We start from the raw sequence: 22,166 nt of genomic DNA, 5'->3' as shown, positions 1-22,166 counted from the left end.
TTGTGCTGTAGTCTGAGCATTCTTTTGCCCTTCTTTGGGATTGGAATGAAAACTGACCTTTTCCAGTCCTGTGGCCACTGCTGAGTTTTCCAAATTTGCTGGCATATTGAAGGCAGCACTTTAACAGCATCATCTTTTAGGACTTGAGATTGATCAGCTGGAATTCCATCACCTCCACTAACTTTGTTTGTAGTGATGCTTCCTAAGGTCCACTTGACTTTGAACTCCAGGATGTCCAGCTCTAGGTGAGTGAACACACCATCATGGCTATCTGGGTCATTAAGATATTTTTTTGTTTAGTTCATCTGTGTATTCTTGCTCTCTCTGTGAAGTCGCTCAGTCATGTCCGACCCTTGGCAAACCCATGGACCGTAGCCTACCAGGCTCCTCAGTCCATGGAATTTTCCAGGCAAGAGTACTGGAGTGGGTTGTCATTTCCTTCTTTAGGATATATTATAATACATAATAATAATTATATAATGTATTCTTGCTACCTCTTCTTAATATCTTCTGCTTCTATTAGGTCTATACTGTTTGTGTCCTTTATTGTGCCCATCTTTGCATGAAATGTACCCCTGGTATCTCTAATTTTCTTGAAGAGCTCTCTAGTGTTTCCCATTCTATTGTTTTCCTCTACTTTGCATTGATCACTTAGGAAGGCTTTCTTAGCTCTCCTTGCTATTCTTTCGAACTCAGCATTCAGATGGGTATGTCTTTCCTTTTCTCCTTCACCTTTGCTTCTCTTCTTTTCTCAGCTATTTGTAAGGCCTTGTTAAGCAACCATTTTGCCTTTTCTCATTTCTTTTTCTTGGGGATGGTTTTGATCACCACCTCCTGTACAATGTTACAAATCTCCATCCATAGTTCTTCTGGCACTCTATCAGATTTAATCCCTCGAATTTACTTGTCACTTCCACTGTATAATCGTAAGGGATTTGATTTAGGTCATACCTGAATAATCCAGTGGTTTTCTCTACTTTCTTCAATTTATGTCTGAATTTGGCAATGAGTTCATGATCTGAGCCACAGTCTGCTCCCAGTTTTGTTTTTGCTGACTGTATAGAGCTTCTCCATCTTTGACTGAAAAGAATATAATCAATCTGATTTTGGTATTGACCATCTGGTGATGCCCATTTGTAGACTTGTTTCTTGTGTTGTTAGAAGATGGTGTTTGTTATGACCAGTGCGTTTTCATGACAAAACTCGGTTAGCCTTTGCCCTGCTTCATTTTGTACTCCAAGGTCAAACTTGCCTGTTACTCCAGGTATCTCTTGACTTCCTACTTTTTCATTCCAGTCCTCTATAATGAAAAGGACATCTTTCCTTTGGTGTTAGTTCTAAGTCTTGTAGGTCTTCATAGAACCATTCAACTTCAACTTCTTCAGCATTAGTGGTTGGGGCATAGAGTTGGATTGCTGTGATATTGAATGGTTTGCCTTGGAAACAAACCAAGATCATTCTGTCATTCTTGAGACTGCACCCAAAACTGCATTTCAGACTCTTTAATTGACTTTCATTGACTCCACTTCTTCTACGGCATTTTTGTCCACAGTAGTGGATATGATGCTCATTTGAATTAAATTCTCCCATTCCAGTCCATTTTAGTTTACTGATTTCTAAAATGTCAATGTTTACTCTTGCCATCTCCTATTTGATCATGTCCAGTTTATCTTGGGAGAAGGAAATGGCAACCCACTGCAGTACTTTTGCCTCGAAAATCCCATGGATGGAGGAGTCTGGTGGGCTGCAGTCCATGGGGTTGCTGAGAGTTGGACACAACTGAGCGACTTCACTTTCAGTTTTCTCTTTCATGCATTGGAGAAGGAAATGGAAACCCACTCCAGTGTTCTTGCCTGGAGAATACCAGGGATGGGGGAGACTGGTGGGCTGCCATCTATGTGGTCACACAGAGTCGGACATGACTGAAGCGACTTAGCAGCAGCAGTTTACCTTGATTCATGAACCTAACAGAAGCAGAAGATATTAAGAAGAGGTGGCAAGAATAAACAGAGGAACTGTACAAAAGGGATCTTCATGACTCAGATGATTAGGATGGTGTGATCACTCACCTAGAGTCAGACATCCTGGAATGTGAAGTCAAGTGGGCCTTAGAAAGTATCACTACGAACAAAGCTAGTGGAGGTGATGGAATTCCAGTTGAACTATTTCAAATCCTGAAAGATGATGCTGAATGTGTTGCACTCAATATGCCAGCAAATTTAGAAAACTCAGCAGTGGCCACAGGACTGGAAAAGGTCACTTTTCATTCCAATCCTAAAGAAAGGCTATGCCAAAGAATGTTCAAACTACCACACAATTGCACTCATCTCACACACTAGCAAAGTAATGCTCAAAATTCTCCAAGCCAGGCTTCAACAGTATGTGAACCATGAACTTCCAGATGTTTAAGCTGAATTTAGAAAAGGCAGAGGAACCAGAGATCAAATTGCCAATATCTGTTGGATCATCAAAAAAGCAAGAGAGTTTCAGAAAAACATCTACTTCTGCTTTATTGACTATGCCAAAGTCTTTGACTGTGTGGATCACAATAAACTGTGGAAAATTCTGAAAGAGATGGGAATACCAGACCACGTGATCTGCCTCTTGAGAAACCAATATGCAGGTCAGGAAGCAACAGTTAGAACTGGGCATGGAACAACAGACTGGTTCCAAATAGGAAAAGGAGTACGTCAAGGCTATACATTGTCACCCTGCTTATTTAACTTATATGCAGAGTACATCATGAGAAACGCTAGGCTGGAGGAAGCAAAAGCTGGAATCAAGTTTGTCAGGAGAAATATCAATAACCTCAGATATGCAGATGACACCACCCTTATGGCAGAAGAACTAAAGAACACCCTTATGAAGAACTAAAGAGCCTCTTGATGAAAGTGAGAGAGGAGAGTGAAAAAGTTGGCTTAAAGCTCAGCATTCAGAAAAGCAAGATCATGGCATCCGGTCCCATCACTTCATGGCAAATAGATGGGGAAACAGTGGAAACAGTGGCAGATCTTATTTGGGGGGGCTCCAAAATCACTGCAGATGGTGACTGCAGCCATGAAATTGAGACACTTACTCCTTGGAAGCAAAGTTATGACCAACTTAGATAGCATATTAAAAAGCAGAGACATTATTTTGCCAACAAAAGTCCATCTGGTCAAGGCTATTGTTTTTCCAGTAGTCATGTATGGATGTGAGAGTTGGACTATAAAGAAAGCTGAGTGCTGAAGAATTGATGCTTTTGAACTGTAGTGTTGGAGAAGACTCTTGAGAGTCCCTTGGACTGCAAGGAAATCCAACCAGTCTATCCTAAAGGAAATCAGTCCTGAATATTCATTGGAAGGACTGATGTTGAAGCTGAAACTCCGTTACTTTGGCCACCTGATGCAAAAAGCTGACTCATTTGAAAAGACCCTGATTCTGGGAAAGATTGAAGGTGGGAGGAGAAGGAGATGACAGAGGATGAGATGGTTGGATGGCATCACCAACTCAATAGACATGAGTTTGAGTAAACTCTGTGAGTAGGTGATGGACAGGGAGGCCTGACGTGTTGTAGTCCATGGGGTCTCGGAGTCAGACACGACTGAGCGACTGAACTGAACTGAACTGAACATTCTCCTGTCAATGGTTGTTCAGCGATTAGTTGCTATTTTGGAGTTCTCATAGGAGAATATGAGTGCATGTCCTTCTGCTCCCTCATCTTGCAGTTTCTCTCTGTGGTTTCATTTTTGGTATATTCTAAATTTTTCCATCTGTCTTTTGTATTCTCTACTTCTGCATTTCATTTGAATTACAGAAAAGGGAACTTGGTGTACCTTCAGTTTGAAGACTCATGTCTTTTCTTTTGGTGTGTGTGTGTTTTTACTTCAATTCTAGAAAATTTGCAGACGTTTTCTCCTCAAACATTGATGCATCTGTTTTCTTTCCTTGTGGAGCTGTTTTGAGATATGTTTGACCTGCTAATTATACGTTTCATGTCTTATAACCTGTCTTTTTTGTGCATTCTATATTTTTAATCTGTGTTTTCATAATATCCAGAGATTTATTTTTAGGTCACTAGTTCTCTTTTCACTAAACAATTTCTGTGTTTTAAATTCCTATGACTGTAATGACTATATCCATTAATAAAGATATACTTGGTTCTTTTAAATATTTGCCTCTTTTTCACAGTGGTTTGTACATCAATGTGATTTTTACTACTCCTTTCCTCTTTTTGATCATTAAAACAAATCTGTAGACTTTATAAAATTGCTCTGTTACCTCAAGTTCTTAGCCTGTTAATTCTCTAGTTTATTGTGTCTGGTAACATGAAAAGGTTTCCATGAAGCAATTTTACAGTTTCTTTTCTTCCCTGCTGGGTGTCCCAAATTGTAATAGTTATGGATAATTTTAAATTAAGGTCTTACACTATATTGTTGTTATTTAGTCCCTAAGCCATGTCCTACTCTTTGGTGACCCCCATGGACTGTAGCCTTGGCTTCCCCTGTGTGTCTCAGCATTAAAGAGTTCACCTGCAATGCAGGAAACACCAGAGACACGAGTTTGATGCCTGGGTGGGGACAATCCCCTGGAAAAGGAAATGGCAACGCATTCCAGTATTCTTGCTGGAAAAATCCCATGAACAGAGGAGCCTGGTGGGCTACAGTCCATGGGGTCGTGAAGAATCAGAGAGGACTGAGCACAGAGGAGCAGGAATATGGACAGTCACCCACCAGGCTCCTCTGTCCATGGGATTTCCCAGGCAAGAATAATGGTGTGGGTTGCCACTTCCTTCTCCAGGGGATCTTCCCAACCCAGTAATCAAAACCATGTCTCATGTGTCTCCTGCATTGGCAAGTGGATTCTTTAACCACTGAGCCACCTATGGGATATTATAAATTCAATCCTCTATACTACCCCTCAATGAGACCACTGGTGGGAATGGTGTTAAGATCTCAATTTCTTAAAATTTGAAGCATATCCAAGTCATAAAACTAGGCAGGTGACTAGCTACTTTGCATCCTCCCAAAATTTCATGAATGAAGTTTTTCTAGTTTCCTTTTCATAGAAATATAAACTATGGTCCCCTTTGTGTTATCCTACATTTTTTCAGAGTGCTTAGTTCCAGTTCCTTTTGAATTCAAGGCTGTATCCTAAAGTTAGCCAAGCCACTGTAAAAACATTAAAACCCCAATTCCTAATTTAAGTGTCAACAGAAGTTCCCCTTCTGGGGAACTAGAAGATTAATCAATCTTCCTATTGAAGACAACTTTAAAAGTGCTACAATAAAAAAATTAGATTCTTAAAAGCATCTAAAAATATACAAGATATTGAAGAAATACTGGATATAGATTGAGAATAGAGGATAAGAATTCAGAGATTTACATTTGCTCAGGGAACATTAGCTGATTCAGAATAGGTAGCTGAGAAAGATTTCCATCTCTACCTTTTGTTTTATTCAGGCCTTTGGTGGATTGGATGAGGATCACCCATATTGGGGAGGACAACCCACTTTACTCAATCTATCCATAAAATGTTAATCTTGTCTAGAAACATCCTCACAGACACACCAAGAAATATGTTTATCCAAATATCTGGGGATCACAGCCCAGTCAAGATGACACATATAATTAACTTACAATTTGGTTCCTACCTGTAACCAATGTTGAGAAGCACTGCTCTGGATACTGCAAAGAATGAAGTTTGAAGTGTCTTTCTTTCTTCAAGTATTAGTAGCTAACAGTCATCTCAATGGTCAAGTGCTTCTCACAATAAGTGAAAACACAAGTTTAGAGAGTGGTCAGTTAAATAGGTCAGCTTGGGATAGAGAAATTGGAGGAAGTGATATTCTAACAAACACTTGCCTTATGTAGATTTAGAAACATATTGACTCTTTTCCAAATCCCCACATAAAAGAAGCAAATTCTAAACACAGGAGTTTGATCTCTTTAAGCAACGAACTACTTCAAAATTCTAATGCAGGTTTGTTGCATTGAACAAGAAAGACGGCTTTAATTTTCTTGCATAATTTGAAAACTTGCCATTCGATTACTAAATATTTAAAAACTTTTCAGTATGTTCCCTCTTGTATTCTTATAAACCTTTTATGAGTTGGGGAAAAAAATCAGTGTAGCATTCATGAATAAGTAAGCACAAAGAGTGCCTTGGTGCAAATTCAATGATCATCACTATTTTGTTTTGTCATTTGGCAGCAAGAATAGACTTAACATCTAAACATAATCAGCACTGAATTTGTGATGTTTTATCCTACAGCTCTAAATTTCAAAATACAGAATTTGAATCTGTTTATCCTCTCATAGTATAGTTAGGCACTAGAAGCAACTGTAGAGTGTGAATCCTGTTTCCTGTTGGCAAAGTGTGGATCAGTTCTCCACTTGGTAAAGCATCTTTGTCATAGCAACTGGGAAAATATGCATGAAGAAATTAGTAAATCTAGTGATACATTCTTATCTTAATCAAAAGTCAATTTCTGACAATATTCTGGTTAAAATTAAGCTAAGCTCAGGGCTAACCACCCCTGGAAGGTCAGAAAACAACCTCTGAACAGACTTAGACCACCTGAATTCTAAATTCAATTTTCTTATTCTGTTCGAGTTAACTTTGGGAATGTTATTGAAGCTCTCCAAGTCTCTTTTTATTAATTTATACAACAGAAAATGGCAATATATACCTCATAGGGTTTTCACAAATATTAAATGATATAACCTTTTTAAAATCAACAGTACCGCTTTAGAGATAAACTCAATGGATGCTCATTCCCTCCATCTCTCTTCCAGTTTTCTACCACTTTTCCTCTTCCCCAGGTAGAATGTACTTTGGACTTCACTTGTCTAAATCTGTAAGTTGGATAATGCTATGTAATAGTATGAGGCTGAGGTTGACCTAAAACGGGAGAAAGAAAATAATCCATGTCCAGTTCCAATACTGGATACAAAATAAACTGAGAGGTACAGTGAGTCCAGGTAAACTGAAAGCTCTTGAGAATCACAATAATGTGAGCATACCAAGATGTCAGTTGTTTGAATTGAGTTATTGCTGTATTTCTCAATCTTAGAGACACTGGAAAAGTGAGAAAGATTTCCTTGATAAATTATTGAAGCTAATTTGCAAATATTCTTAGAGGCTGGAGTCCAACCCCATGAGTTTGATTAAATTTGACTGTTATAACTGTTCCCCATAGCTTTCTATTGCCATCAGGTTTTCCTGATTTCACCCTATCCTTCCCACATTGGTATTTGAATATTATCTCCTTCTAAAAAGTCAAAAAACAAATATCTATACAACACTTTAAATTTACAATTTTGCTGAACTCCCAAAATTCCATTAACATTGTAGAAAATGGGTAAAATGACGACAAATGGGTATGGCTCTTCCTCACCAAAACCCCATCCTACCTCTCAAAAGTCACCTATTGTATAGAGTTTTTAAAAATTATGGTAATGTATACATTACAGGACTTCCCTGTAGTTCAACCGGTAAAGAATCTCCCTGCAATGCAGGAAACCAGGATTCAACCCCCAGGTCAGGAAGATCCTCTGGAGAAGGGAATGGCAGTCCACTCCAGTATTCTTGCATGGAGAATTCCATGGACAGAGAAGCCTGGCAGGCTACAACCTGTGGGGTCACAAAGAGTTGGACACGACTGAGTGACTAAAACAAGACATACATTAAGAGGGCTTCCCAGGTGACGTTAGTGGTAAAGAACCTGCCTGCCAGTGCAGGAGATGTAAAGAGATGAGGGTTCGATCTCCGGGTCAAGAAGATCCCCTGGAGGAAGGCATGACAACACATTCCAGTATTCTTGCCCAGAGAATCCCATGGACAGAGGAGTCTGGTGGGCTACAGTCCATGCAGTCTCAAAGAGTCAGATACTACTGAAGCAACTTATCATGCATGCACACATACATTACAAAATTTACCATCTTTAAGCATATGTAGTCCAGTAGTGTTATATATGTTCACTCTATTGAGTAATCAATCTCCAAAATACTTTTCATCTTGCAAAATTGAAACTCTATACCCAGTAAATGATAACTCCTCATTATCCCTTCCCTCTACTCTCTGGCAACAGCCATTCTACTTTCAGTTTGTTTATTTTGACTACTCTAAGTACCTTGTGTTTGTGTTCAGTCACTTCAGTCATGTCCAGCTCCTTGTGACCCCAGGGACTGTAGTCCTCCAGGCTCCTCTGTCCATAGGATTCTTCAGGCAAGAATACTGAAGTGGGTTGCCATGCCCTCCACTAGGGACCCATGCCATCCCAGGGACCCAACCCAAGTCTCTTGCATTGGAGGCATATTCTTTACCGTGAGCTGCCAGGGAAGCCCCATTCTAAGTATCTTATATAAGTGGAATCATATAATGTTTGTCTTTTTGTAATCACTTTATTCCTCTTACCATAATGTCCTCAAGGTTCATCCATGATGTAGCATGTGCCAGAGCTTCATTCTTTTTTAGAGTAATATTCCACTGAATGTGTATATCAGTGGACACTTGGGTTGCTTCCACCGTTTGGGTATTGTAAATAATGCTGTTATGAACTTGGGAATACATCTATCTCTTCAAGATCCTGCCTTTAAATATTTTGGGTATAGATCCAGATGTAGAATTGCAGGATCATATGGCAATTCTCTGATTTTCATGAAGTTCCTTTGGTATCTCTGATTTTCTTGAAGAGATCCCGACTAGGGATCTCTTCAAGAAAATCAGAGATACCAAAGGAACTTTTCATGCAAAGATGGGCTCGATAAAGGACAGAAATGGTATGGACCTAACAGAAGCAGAAGATATTAAGAAGAGGTGGCAAGAATACACAGAAGAACTGTACAAAAAAGATCTTCATGACCCAGATAATCACGATGATGTGATCACTCACCTAGAGCCAGACATCCTGGAATATGAAGTCAAGTAGGCCTTAGAAAGCATCACTACGAACAAAGCTAGTGGGGGTGATGGAATTCCAGTTGAGCTATTCCAAGTCCTGAAAGATGATGCTGTGAAAGTGCTGTACTCAATATGCCAGCAAATTTGGAAAACTCAGCAGTGGCCACAGGACTGGAAAAGGTCAGTTTTCATTCCAATCCCAAAGAAAGGCAATGCCAAAGAATGCTCAAACTACTGCACAATTGCACTCATCTCACACACTAGCAAAGTAATGCTCAAAATTCTCCAAGCCAGGCTTCAGCAATATGTGAACTGTGAACTTCCTGATGTTCAAGCTGGTCTTAGAAAAGGCAGAGGAACCAGAGATCAAATTGCCAACATCCGCTGGATCATGGAAAAAGCAAGAGAGTTCCAGAAAAGCATCTATTTCTGCTTTATTGACTATGCCAAAGCCTTTGACTGTGTGGATCACAATACACTGTGGAAAATTCTGAAGGAGATGGGAATACCAGACCACCTGATCTGCCTCTTGAGAAATTTGTATGCAGGTCAGGAAGCAACAGTTAGAACTGGACATGGAACAACAGACTGGTTCCGAATAGGAAAAGGAGTTCATCAAGGCTGTATATTGTCACCCTGTTTATTTAACTTATATGGAGAGCACATCATGAGAAACGCTGGACTGGAAGAAACACAAGCTGGAATTAAGATTGCTGGGAGAAATGTCAATAACCTCAGATATGCAGATGACACCACCCTTATGGCAGAAAGTGAAGAGGAACTCAAAAGCCTCTTGATGAAAGTGAAAGTGGAAAGTGAAAAAGTTGGCTTAAAGCTCAAAATTCAGAAAAGTAAGATCATGGCATCCGGTCCCATCACTTCATGGGAAATAGATGGGGAAACAGTGGAAACAGTGTCAGACTTTATTTTTCTGGGCTCCAAAATCACTACAGATGGTGACTGCAGCCGTGAAATTAAAAGACACTTATTCCTTGGAAGGAAAGTTATGACCAACCTAGATAGCATATTCAAAAGCAGAGACATTACTTTTGCCAACAAAGGTTCATCTAGTCAAGGCTATGGTTTTTCCTGTGGTCATGTATGGATGTGAGAGTTGGACTGTGAAGAAGGCTGAGCGCTGAAGAATTGATGCTTTTGAACTGTGGTGTTGGAGAAGACTCTTGAGAGTCCCTTGGACTGCAAGGAGATCCAACCAGTCCATTCTGAAGGAGATCAGCCCTGGGATTTCTTTGGAAAGAATGATGCTAAAGCTGAAACTCCAGTACTTTGGCCACCTCATGCGAAGAGTTGACTCATTGGAAAAGACTCTGATGCTGGGAGGGATTGGGGGCAGGAGGAGAAAGGGACGACAGGATGAGATGGCTGGATGGCATCACTGACTCGATGGACGTGAGTCTGAGTGAACTCTGGGAGTTGGTGATGGACAGGGAGGCCTGGCGTGCTGCGATTCATGGGGTCGCAAAGAGTCGGACACGACTGAGCGACTGAACTGAACTGAACTGAATCTTCAACAATGGAGGTAAAAGTATACAATGGGGGAAAGATGGTCTCTTAAGTAAGTAGTGCTGGGGAAACTGAACAGCTACATGTAAAAGAATGAAAATAAAACATTTTCTCCTACTATATTCATTTTACTACTTTTGTCTTTTAACCTTTCTACTGGCTGTGTAAGTGGTTGATTTACTAACTTTACTGCATATTTGCCTTACCAACAGGAATTTTCCTTTCATAATTTTCATATTTCTAGTTGTGGCTTTTTCCTTTTGCTTAGAGAAGACCCTTTAACACTTCTTGGATAGCTGACTTCATCAAGTTGAACTGTTTTAACTTTTGCTTGTCTTTTATACTTTTAATCTTTCCTTCAAATCTAAATAATAACCTTGCTGGGTAGAGTATTCTTGATTGTAGGTTTTTTTCCCCTTTCATAACTTGAAATAGAAGTGTGAGGAAATATAAATGTCCTTAAAAGGAGAGTGCCGTCTTCAGCCATTTTTTTAAAGATATTTTTTTAAGTGCCACAGCCAAATTTTAAGTCCACAGCAAAACTGAGATGAATGGTAGTGAATTCCCCATATACTTTCTGCTGAAGAATGATTTGAAAGCTTCTTTTTAGGATAAAGAAGTAGGTCACACATGAGGGGAATTTTGATGAGTAATGCTCTACTCCTGAAATGATTCTTTCTTTAGTAGTCATATATGAACATCATAGAATCACTTGAGTCTCATTAACACTTGTCTATTGGATTCTACCCCTGACTTCAAAATAATGACCTTAAATTTTTTTATTCATTGCTTTTAATTGACCAAACTGGCCACATTTAAATTCCTAATGGTTCCTATACTTACCAGATGAAACAAAAGATGCAAAAATATTTTGCTGTGAAATACGTCATCCTCCAAGAGTTTCATCAAATTGTCTTTGCCCACCAGCTACAATAAAACTAACACATCTACTAGCATCAAATAGTGTGCTGGTTTTGTTGAGGTTTATTTACTAGTCTAATGATTATCTCAGTAAATCCAGGACTCTAAATGAAAACCATATAGATAATTGCATTGTAATGTGTTTTCTTTTCACTTTGTGTGATGCTAAGTCACTTTATTTGTGTCTTGACTCTCTGTGACCCTATGGACTGTAGCCCACCAGGCTCCTCTGTTCATGGGATTCTCCAGGCAAGAATACTGGAGTGGGCTGCCACGGCTTTCTCCAGGTGATTTTCCCAACCCAGGGATCGAACCTGTGACTCACATCTCTTGCATTGGCAGGTGGGTTCTTTACCGGTTGTGCCACTGGGCAGCCCCCTTTTCACGTTAGTCAGGTTTAATTCTGTATGTCACATAACTCTGTGTGTGTGTGTGTGCGCGCGTGTGTGTGTGTGTGTGTGTGTATGTTAGTCACTCACTTGTGTTTGACATAACTAGTGCTTTACAAATGTTGTGGTTGGTGTAATATGAATGAAAGAAAATATATTTGTACTATTGTAAAATGTTTGAACATATTAGTTCTCACACCATCTGTGTGTGCTTTTCAAAGTACTGCTTAACAGTGTTAATAAGTATCAAGTTATGTATTGCTAATTTGAGAAATTAACTTTTATATGTATTAAAAATTTAGTATACATTTTTGTGACTAGAAATGTAAGATTGTTAGCCCTCTTTTCTGCAAACTTAGAGCTTTGTAACTGCTAATGTTTTTAATGGTACTTGATATCTACAAGGATCACTTAATTGAACTCTTGAGTGTCATAAGATTGGTCACTTACATTCTAAAGATTTTTGGCTTGCCTTATTCTCTGTGTGTTATCTTTTTATAAGTAGATCTTAAGTACAATGTAGTCAAATTTATCAACCTTCCATTTTTGTATTCTGTTCAAGCAAGAAAACTTTCCAGACCACAAAGACATGAAGTCATTCTTCTGTATTATCTCTCAAAGTTTCATCATTTGGTCTTTCACACTTGGATTATAATCCACCTTGAAATGTTTTCATGTATAATGTGAGGTAAGGTCAGATTCATATTTTGTTTCATTCTGATGGGGCTTTCTCCTCTCATCTGGAATAGCATCTTTGTCATAAATCAAGGGTCTATTATAGGACAATTATAATGCTAATGCATAATAAACACAATGATTTGCCATCTAATTTGACAACAAAATATTTCACACTCCAGTCTGCCTTAAAAAATGTAACATTTAGAATCCACTTTCACCTGCCTAACCTGCTTTGGACAGAGTGAGGACGCACTGGTAATAAAAGTAAAATAAAACATTGTACTTTGGAGGTACACATGACACTTGAAACACTGTTCAGCTGTAACTGCATCGTTTCAAATCAGAGTGCTATGTATGATCTCTGTTGCAACCACTCAACTCTGATGTTGAGTATGTCATCATTGGTGATATCATCTAACCATCTCATCCTCTGTCACCCCCTTTTCCTTCTGCCTTCAATCTTTCCCAGCATCAGGGTCTTTTCCAAAGAGTTGGCTCTTTGCATCAGGTTGCCAAAGTATTGGAGCTTCAGCATCAGTCCTTCTAATGAATATTAGGGGTTTATTTCCTTTAGGATTAACTGGTTTGATCTCCTTGCTGTCCAAGGGACTCTTAGAGAGTCTTCTCCTAGTACTGTTTTATTTTCATTTTTTTTAGGTCAGTATTTATGGTCCCACTTTCATTTCTTATTTGGTCATTTTTGTCTTATAATACTTGTTTTGTAAGCTGTTTTTCATCTTAAATCAGAGTAGCTTCTCTGTGATCTATAACTAAGAAGCCTCTTTGACAAAGAAGGCATCTCTCACTTGCTCTTGGTTTGGTAAAATTTTAACATTGGTTTCTACCTGAAATTTTCCTTAAATATCTATAGAAAGTTTTAAGAAAACTTTGGCCTAGTATTGTAAGTGCTACATTATAAATTTGCTTGATTTGTGTTATTTGTTTTTTAAGGAATAAACAGTATCCCTTACTATTAACATTTCTAATTACAAAATTATGATAAGGATTCTAATTCTTGGTAAGATGGAATAAACACACTTCATTCTGACTTTCCCACTGAAGGCAGCTATAAAACCTGGACAGAATGCATGTAACAGCTTTTGAAAACTCTGAAATGTGAATAGTAGCAGGTAGATTGGAGAAGGACAGAATTCAAAGTATCACCTAATCAGGGGTGAGTAAACTATTTTTCTCCTTCTGGTATCCTTCAGCCTGGATTTAAAGCAGCCTGAAATGAGGCACTGGTGTGGTCCAAGAGAAGTTATAGAGAAAGCTTCCAGATCACTCTCAAAGAGCAAGATAGGGGTCTCCTGGTAGCTGCAGGACCACATAAGCACCCGAAATTGAGGAAGGAACACTTTCCTATCAGAGGAGTTAAAGTCTCAAGAGGGTGAGGTGATTCCCATTGCTTTTTTTAGCTCTCATGGACTTCCTTCCACCTAACTCTGGACCTAAGGGCAGTTATGGTAAGAGTGTGACAGCATGAAGTTAAAAAAAAAACAAACCCAGGATCAAAAGGGAGGCCCATGAAATTTGGAGTGCTCAGGAGAATATTTAAGAAGAGAAGTTTTTGACAATTATATAATAAGAAACATTTGACAATTAGCTACAATACTCCTGGTATCACTTCTGAGGAATGCACCTATGGCTCTGATCATAAACAACATACCAAAGACTGAGAACTGAACTAAGAGAGAGACCAATGCCCAGGATTCAGATTGGCTAGTGATCAGTATACATGTGAGACAGATTTGAATATAACCTAAAGGCTTTGAAAATGGAAAAGTGAAGTTGCTCAGTCATGTCCAACTCTTTGCAACCCCATGGACTGTAGCCCACAGGCTCCTCCTTCCATGGGATTTTCCCCCAACTAGGTTCACTGCCTGCTGAAATAAAAATATCAACATTCTCCATAGGATTTAAACAAACCCAGAGTCTCATAACATAATATTCAAAATATCCTGCATACTATCTAGAATTACAGCAAATGAAAAACCAGACAGATCTGAACTCATATGAGAAAAACACAATCAACACATACCAATGCTGATTTTCTAAACTGAAGTATAATTGATTATATTGGTTCCAAGTGTACAACATAGTGACTAAATATTTTTGTAGATTATACTCCATTTAACATTATAAAACAATGGCTGTATTTCTCAGTGCTATACAATATATCTGTGTTCTTATCTATTTTATTACCAAAGCTGATTTGATGCAGGTGTTTCGGTTATCTGACACAGCACTAAAGAAGCTATTAAAAAGTATTCCAGGAAGTAAGGGCAAACCTTCCCAATATGAGTGGAAAGATATGAGAAATGGAGTATTTTCTGCCAAATCATTAAACAAAGGATATCACAGTCATCAGTGGTTGTAGCCCTCCAACACGAGTTGGTGAGCTCTGAGGAAACTCAGGAAGGAAAAAATACCTGCCATCAGGCATCCATCAGACAGCAGCCACTTCTGACAGTGAGCCCTAAGGAAGCTCAGGATGTGAAAACACAGGATATTGTCCCCGATAGGTGAGATACACATCAAAGGAATGATGTCAGTGAGCCCAGACTCTTGCATCTACCCATACAAAGAAGGGTATTTTTAATTCCTTAATGTGGGATACCTGGTTTTCTTTAATTAACCACAATCTTTTGATATTCCTGACTGCTACTGCTAAGTCACTTCAGTTGTGTCCGACTCTGTGCGACCCCATAGATGGCAGTCCACCAGGCTCCCGTCCCTGGGATTCTCCAGGCAAGAACACTGGAGTGGGTTGCCATTGCCTTCTCCAATGCATAAAACTGAAACGTGAAAGTGAAGTCGCTCAGTCGTGTCCGACTCTTAGCGACCCCATGGAACGCAGCCTACCAGGCTCCTCCGTCCATGGGATTTTCCAGGCAAGAGTACTGGAGTGGGGTGCCATTGCCTTCTCCATATTCCTGACTACCTGCCATTTATTGCAAAGCTCCTATATATCCTAGCTCCCCCCTTGCCTCCTTGGAGCAGTTCTCTCAGGGTTGTGTGAGATGCTGCCTCCCAGGCTTTAAGTCCTAAAAATTTCTACCTAGTAAAATACAGCTCTCAACTTTTAGATTGTAAATATTTTTTTAAGTTGACAGACATAAAGTCTCAGCAAAGAAACAAAAGATATTAAGAACAGCCAGATGAGAATTTTATACAAAAAATATAACTATATTTTAAAAAATCTCACTCAGTGGAAATGGATGGCAAAAAAGTCAATTAGCATATAGCGCCGGAGTCCAGCTCTAGCAGCCAGGGATTCAACCTGAAGAGATGGACTGTGTCGGCGATGAGGCAGCCTCTCAGTTTTCTTTTGGACTGTTTATTTCAAGTTTAAGATTCTCTTTTATACTTTTACAAAAACATTAGGCCAGAGGTTTGACATTTTCAGTCCTCCCTCTCCCAGATTTATTATCTCCATAAATTATTGTTGCTCTTCAGAGTTCCTGCTTCAGTGATTCTCTGGGAATCAGCCTTATCATCTATTATCTACCTCCTCTAATGTGTCCTATAGTTAACTTATGATTACATTGTAACTCATGCTACATTTCTCAGTTTACTACTTATCTTCCTAAATCCTGTTTGCCCCTAACATCCTGAGCTCACTATCTCTTAAAAAGGCTTCTAGCTATAGTGTCTCTAAAAATTCCTAACTTCTATAAGCTATAGTAAATTTTGCTAACTCTACAACATTCCTTAAATCTTTAACTTCTGTTTTAATTATTTCTAAGCCCTAAATTCAGTAAACTCCTTTGCCATAAACATTCTCCTCACAAATAGGCTTCAGATAGCAATTCCTCCCATGGCCTCAAGCTACGGCCTATGTGCTCATCCTAGAACACTTTTTTGTAAAAGTCCTTGAACAAATGTCAATGATTAACTTTATGAATTATTTTCTGAGCACAGCTGCAGAAGGCTTTGTGCCTTCTCATGCTCCTCTCAAGAACAATAAGCACCTTAATATTCCTTTTCAGTCAACTCAGCCGAGGAGAGGAAAAGACAAATCAGAATTACAAGGCCTAACTCCTTCATCCCGGGGCTGTGCCTGCAGAATGAAGAGAGGGGTCTGGGGCCATGCCTCCATTTTGTCAGTAATTCCTACCGTGGCTCCCGACAATATAGATCAATAGAAATGATCATGTCTGAAAACAGAGACAGAAATACTTCTTAAAACATACAGAGCTTAAGGAACCTGTGAGGCAATACAAAAAGGTGTAATGTTTGTGTTACCAGAGTTCCAGACAGAGAGAGAAAGAAATAACTGCTAAAACCATTCACTAAGATGACTACTATCAAAAACTCTGAAATTAACATGTGTTGGCCAGGATGTGGAGAAACTGGAACCCACATGCATTGCTGATGGTATTGTAAAATGGGGCAGCCACTGTAGAAAAGATTTTCAATGTCTCAAAATGTTGTATATCCAACTACAATATGACTCAGCAATTCCACTTCTAGATATATACCCAAAAGAACAGAAAAGGAAGACTTAAACAGATACTTGTACACAAATGTTCAAAGCTGCATTACTCAGAGTAGCTACAAAAAGTGGAAACAATCCTGGGGAGTTCCCTGGCAGTCCAATGGTTAGGACTTGACACTGTCACTGCTATGGCTCAGTGTTTAATCCCTGGTGAAAGTCACCCAGCACAGTCAAAAAAAAAAAAAAAAAAGGAAAGAAAAAAAAGTGGAAACAACCCAAATGTCCTTTTACAGATAAATGGACAAATTGTGGTAAGTACATACAAAGAAATATTATTCAGTCATAAATAAGAATTAAGGTCTGGAATATGCTGCAACATAAATGAACCTTGGAAACATTATGCTAAGTGAAATAATATAGAAATAAAATGATACAGACACACACATATTATATGATACCACTTATATGAAGCATTTAGAATATACAAATTCATTGAGACAGAAAGTAGATAGAAGTTACCAGAGACTAGGGGGAGGAAAAAATGCAAAGCTGAATGGGTACAGTTTGTCTGGGATGATAAAAAAGTTCTAGAAATAGATAGCTGTGATGGTGGTACAACCTGGTGAATGTACTGAATGATGCTGAATTGTACACTTCAAATGTTAAAACAGTAAACATTATGTTATGTATATTTTACCCAAAATTTTTTAAAAAGGGTTTCCCCTGACTGAAGACTTCCAAAATTTGGCAAAGGATAGAAACCTACAGATTCAAGAAGCTAGCAATCCCAAATATGATAATCCCACAGAAATCCACACCCACACACATCATAATCAAACTGTTAAAAAACAAACACAAAGAAAATAAGTTGAAAGCAGTTCAAAGAAAAACAACACCTTAGGATAGAGGAACAATGATTCAAATGTTGATTTCTTACTAGAAACCATGGAGACTCAAACAAAATGGCACAGCATTTTTTAAAGTACAGGAAAAAAAATCTGTCTTCCTAAAATGCTATATCCAATTAAAATATTATTTAGGAACCAAGGTTAAATAAAGGCATTCTCAGATGAAGGAAAACTAAGAGAAACTGTTGTCATCAAATCTACTCTAAAAAATGATTAAAAGAAGTTTCTCAGACAAAAAGGAAATGATACCTGAAGGAAACTTGGCATGTTATTAATAATAGATGAGCAAAAGAAATGAGTAAATTTCTTAGTGAACAGAATACACTATTCTCTCTTGAAATCTTTAAAATGTATTTGATGTTTAAAAACAAAAATTATAACACTAGTGGAGTTTTTAACGAATGTAGATGAAGTATATTGGACAATTACAACACAAGGAAGATAATGGGAAATATGGTGATAAATTTTCTGCATTTCACCTTAAGAGATAAAATATTTATCCTAAGTAAAAGGCAAAAAGTTAGGTATGCAAACTGTGTAGCTACTCTGAAAGATTTTTAGCTTTTTATAAAGTTGAACATACACTTACAATGTGACCCAGCAATCTTTCTCCTAGGTGTTTATCTGAGAGAAATGAAAACTTATGGTCACACAAAAATATGTATGCGAACGCTTCTACCAACTCTACTTATAATCATCAAACAAGAGATAACTCGTATGTCCTTCAACAGGTTAATGGATATTCAGCCATAAAAAAGAACAAACTGCTAATATATGGAACGGCTTGTATGTATTTCATATTCATTGCATTGAGTGAAAAAAGCCAGTCTCAAAAGGTTATGTAAGGTGTGTTCTCTTTTGTCTCAAAAAGACAAAACTGTAGTAACAGAGACCATGTCAGTGGTTATAATATAGCAAAAAACTGAAGAACTGGAAAAAGTAACATGTGAGCCAGAGTGAGATTTTAATTAACATTACCCAATATGCAATAAAACAAGTAGACAAAATCAGTTAGGATGTAAAAGATTTGAATCATAAAAATTAGGAAAACTGACCTAGTGTACATATATAAAACACTGTACCCAACAACTGCAGAATACATATACCTTTCAAGTACATAGGAAGCATTAACCAAAACTAACATTTACTAAACCATGAAGACAATCACATTTCAAAGGTTAAAATTATGTAGATTATATTCTCTGATATACCAGTACAATAAAGACACTACTACTGCACACCTAGTAATGTGGATAAAATTAGAGACTGACTATAACAACTGTTGGTGACAATTTGGGACAACCAGAACTCTCATATAATGCTGATGAAAATATAAAACAATGTAGCCCCTTTGGAAAAAGAGTTTAGCAATTTCCTAAAGAATTAAACAATTTACCATGTGACCTCATCATCCCACTCCTAGGTATTTATCAAAAATAAATGAAAACATATGTCTGTAAAAAGACTTAGATTACAAAGCTCAGAGCAGCTTACTAGAGCTAAAAATTGAAAGCAACCTTTACTGGTTTCCTTCACTGCATAATAGATTACTATAAATTTACTGGCTTAAAATAAGTATTTTATTTAAATTGATTTTTGATAGGCAATTCACTAACACAGTTCAAAATGCCAAAGGTATGTAAAGGTATAAAGTTAAAACTTTTCATCTCAACTCAGACTCCCAGGCATCTACTTCCCTGCCTTACTGCAATTCTTGATTAAAGAGCTTTGAAAGAATTATTTTGTGCATATAAGATCAAATCTGTATGTGTATGTATTTGCATGCATACACATGTGTGCATTTGTATGTTTATATGAGCATATAGAATGGAATGATACATACCAGGTTATCATCATTGATTACTTTGTGTCTTTTGGGTAAGAGGTAAAAAACTGAGAAAGAAAATGTTACTTTTTTTTTATTAATATATATATATATATCATTTGTTGATCTAATTCTAGTCAGAAGCTCAGGCTTTTGAGAAACAGATTACCTGTATGATTAGCTTTGGCAAATTTCTTTTTCTTTCTATGCCTCAATTTCCTCATTTACAAATGGCACTAATAGTTCCTATTTCATAAGATTTGGGGGACAATTATAGCAAATAATTACCCTAATGTCTTGCATATAATAAATGGTTAGTAAATGTTAGTTATAAAAAATAAGCACCTTGACCTAATTTTAAGAAAACAAAAATGATTCAATAGGATCTAAGCATCCAAAGAAAGCAGCTAGAAAGAAGACAACGAAATAAAATTAGAGAAATGTGAAAGGGACATTTTAGGTCAAGAGTATTATAAATCCATACTTTAAACTCCTCTTCTGCTCTCTATATATGTGAATTATAGATTCAATTAACAATAAGAAAAAGACTGACTCATGCTCAAATACAAAATAAGCATTTCTCTGGGTCATAAATAGAAGGCAACAAAGTAGAAAGATGTAGCTAAATCTACAGTCCTGGAGATTCCTAGATCCAGGAAGCAGCCAGAAGCCACTGGGAGTGTTTATTCCTTCAATGTGAGAAAAATCACTCCAAATGTGGCATGGAACCATGGTATAGTGAGGCTCTCTGTGAAAATATCTGGTGATCACTACTTGACATTACTTCTTTTATAAACCTGTGTAACTTTATTATTGATATGATAAGCAGAGAAAACTGCATAGAGATCTTAGCAAAGCTGCATGCTGCCTTTGATACAGGGCCAACTGCAGCACCGCCATGGAGGTCTAGCTGGACTTGTGCCCTGGATGAGTAGAGGAAGGCAGCAACAAAACTGCCAAATAGGTGAGCACAAGAGAAGAGGAAAAAACTCCCACTGAATATTAATCCATAGGTTCCAACCATCTGATGAAATTAAGATTAAGAAAAAGTATTTGGAAAGAATAGCACCCTTTGCTAAATAATCATACACTGGGAAATACCAATAAATGTGTTTGGTAGTTACTTGAATAATGTTACATTTGGATCCCCTCTTGAGAACAGTAACACCACAGAGAATAACAAGTCAAAATTGATAATTTATGGAATTATTTTGCTTCCTCAACATGTTATTTTTGGAATAACATTGATGAGATTTGTATAAAGTATAAAAACCTAGGCATATAAACCTACTGATTTTTATTTTACTTGAAAAAATGAATTACCATTAGCAGCAGACAGGGGTATGAATACACATTTATATCATGGCAAAAGGTATAATAAGTATGACTGAGTGATCAGATTGTTACTACTTCTCTTCCATGGCTCTTATTCTTGTTTCTGGAAATGTTGACTTAACTCTTGGACTCCACCTGTCAGCATTCCCTCATCTTATTTTTGAGCTTGCTGTCAGAAGATTCCTGCAAACCAGTAATGACTCTAAACTCATTAAGTTCAGTTCAGTCTCTCAGTCGCATCCGACTCTTTGCGACCCCATGAACCGAAGCACACCAGGCCTCCCTGTCCATCACCAACTCCCGGAGTCCACCCAAACCCATGTCAACTGAGTCGGTGATGCCATCCAACCATCATATCCTCTGTCGTCCACTTCTCCTCCTGCCCTCAATCTTTCCCATCATTAGGGTCTTTTGAAATGAGTCAGCTCTTCACATCAGGTGGCCAAAGTATTGGAGTTTCAGCTTCAACATCAGTCCTTCTAATGAACATCTAGGACTGATCTCCTTTAGGATGGACTGGTTGGATCTCCTTGCAGTCCAAGGGACTTTCAAGAGTCTTCTCCAACACCACAGTTCAAAAGCATCAATTCTTCAGTGCTCAGCTTTCTTTATAGTCCAGCTCTCACATCCATACATGACTACTGGAAAAACCATAACCTTGACTAGACGGACCTTTGCTGACAAAGTAATGTCCCTGCTTTTTAATATGCTGTCTAGGTTGGTCGTAACTTTTCTTCCAAGGAGTAAGCCTCTTTTAATTTCATGGCTGCAATCACCATCTGCAGTGATTTTGGAGCCCCCCAAAATAAAGTCAGTCACTGTTTCCACTGTTTCCCCATCTATCTGCCATGAAGTGGTGGGTCCATTCTGAAGGAGATCAGCCCTGGGATTTCTTTGGAAGGAATGATGCTAAAGCTGAAACTCCAGTACTTTGGCCACCTCATGTGAAGAGTTGACTCATTGGAAAAGACTCTGATGCTGGGAGGGATTGGGGGCAGGAGAAGAGGACGACAGAGGATAAGATGGCTGGATGGCATCACTGACTTGATGGACATGAGTCTGGGTGAACTCCGGGAGTTGGTGATGGACAGGGAGGCCTGGCGTGCTGCGATTCATGGGGTCGCAAAGAGTCGGACACGACTGAGCGACTGAACTGAACTGATGGGATCGGATGCCATGATCTTCGTTTTCAGAATGTTGAGCTTTAAGCCAACTTTTTCACTCTCCTCTTTCACTTTCATCAAGAGGCTCTTTAGTTCTTC

General features: G+C 38.3%; 1 protein-coding gene across 2 annotated transcripts in view; it reads right to left on the bottom strand.

The window, feature by feature from the left end:
- MNS1 (meiosis specific nuclear structural 1) overlaps positions 1-7,591 on the bottom strand; it is a 173,673-nt gene extending 166,082 nt beyond the window's left edge. For both annotated transcript variants that reach the window (XM_061431196.1, XM_061431197.1), the window contains exon 1: positions 5,633-7,591. The gene's annotated coding sequence lies outside the window, so the exon portion shown is untranslated. The remainder of the gene's footprint in view (positions 1-5,632) is intronic.
- Positions 7,592-22,166: the final 14,575 nt, after the last annotated feature.

This window comes from Bos javanicus, chromosome 10 (genome assembly GCF_032452875.1).
Source record: "Bos javanicus breed banteng chromosome 10, ARS-OSU_banteng_1.0, whole genome shotgun sequence".
Lineage (NCBI taxonomy): Eukaryota > Metazoa > Chordata > Mammalia > Artiodactyla > Bovidae > Bos > Bos javanicus.
The sequence above is the reverse complement of the archived record's forward strand: the minus strand, read 5'-3'. Positions and strand labels throughout refer to the sequence as shown.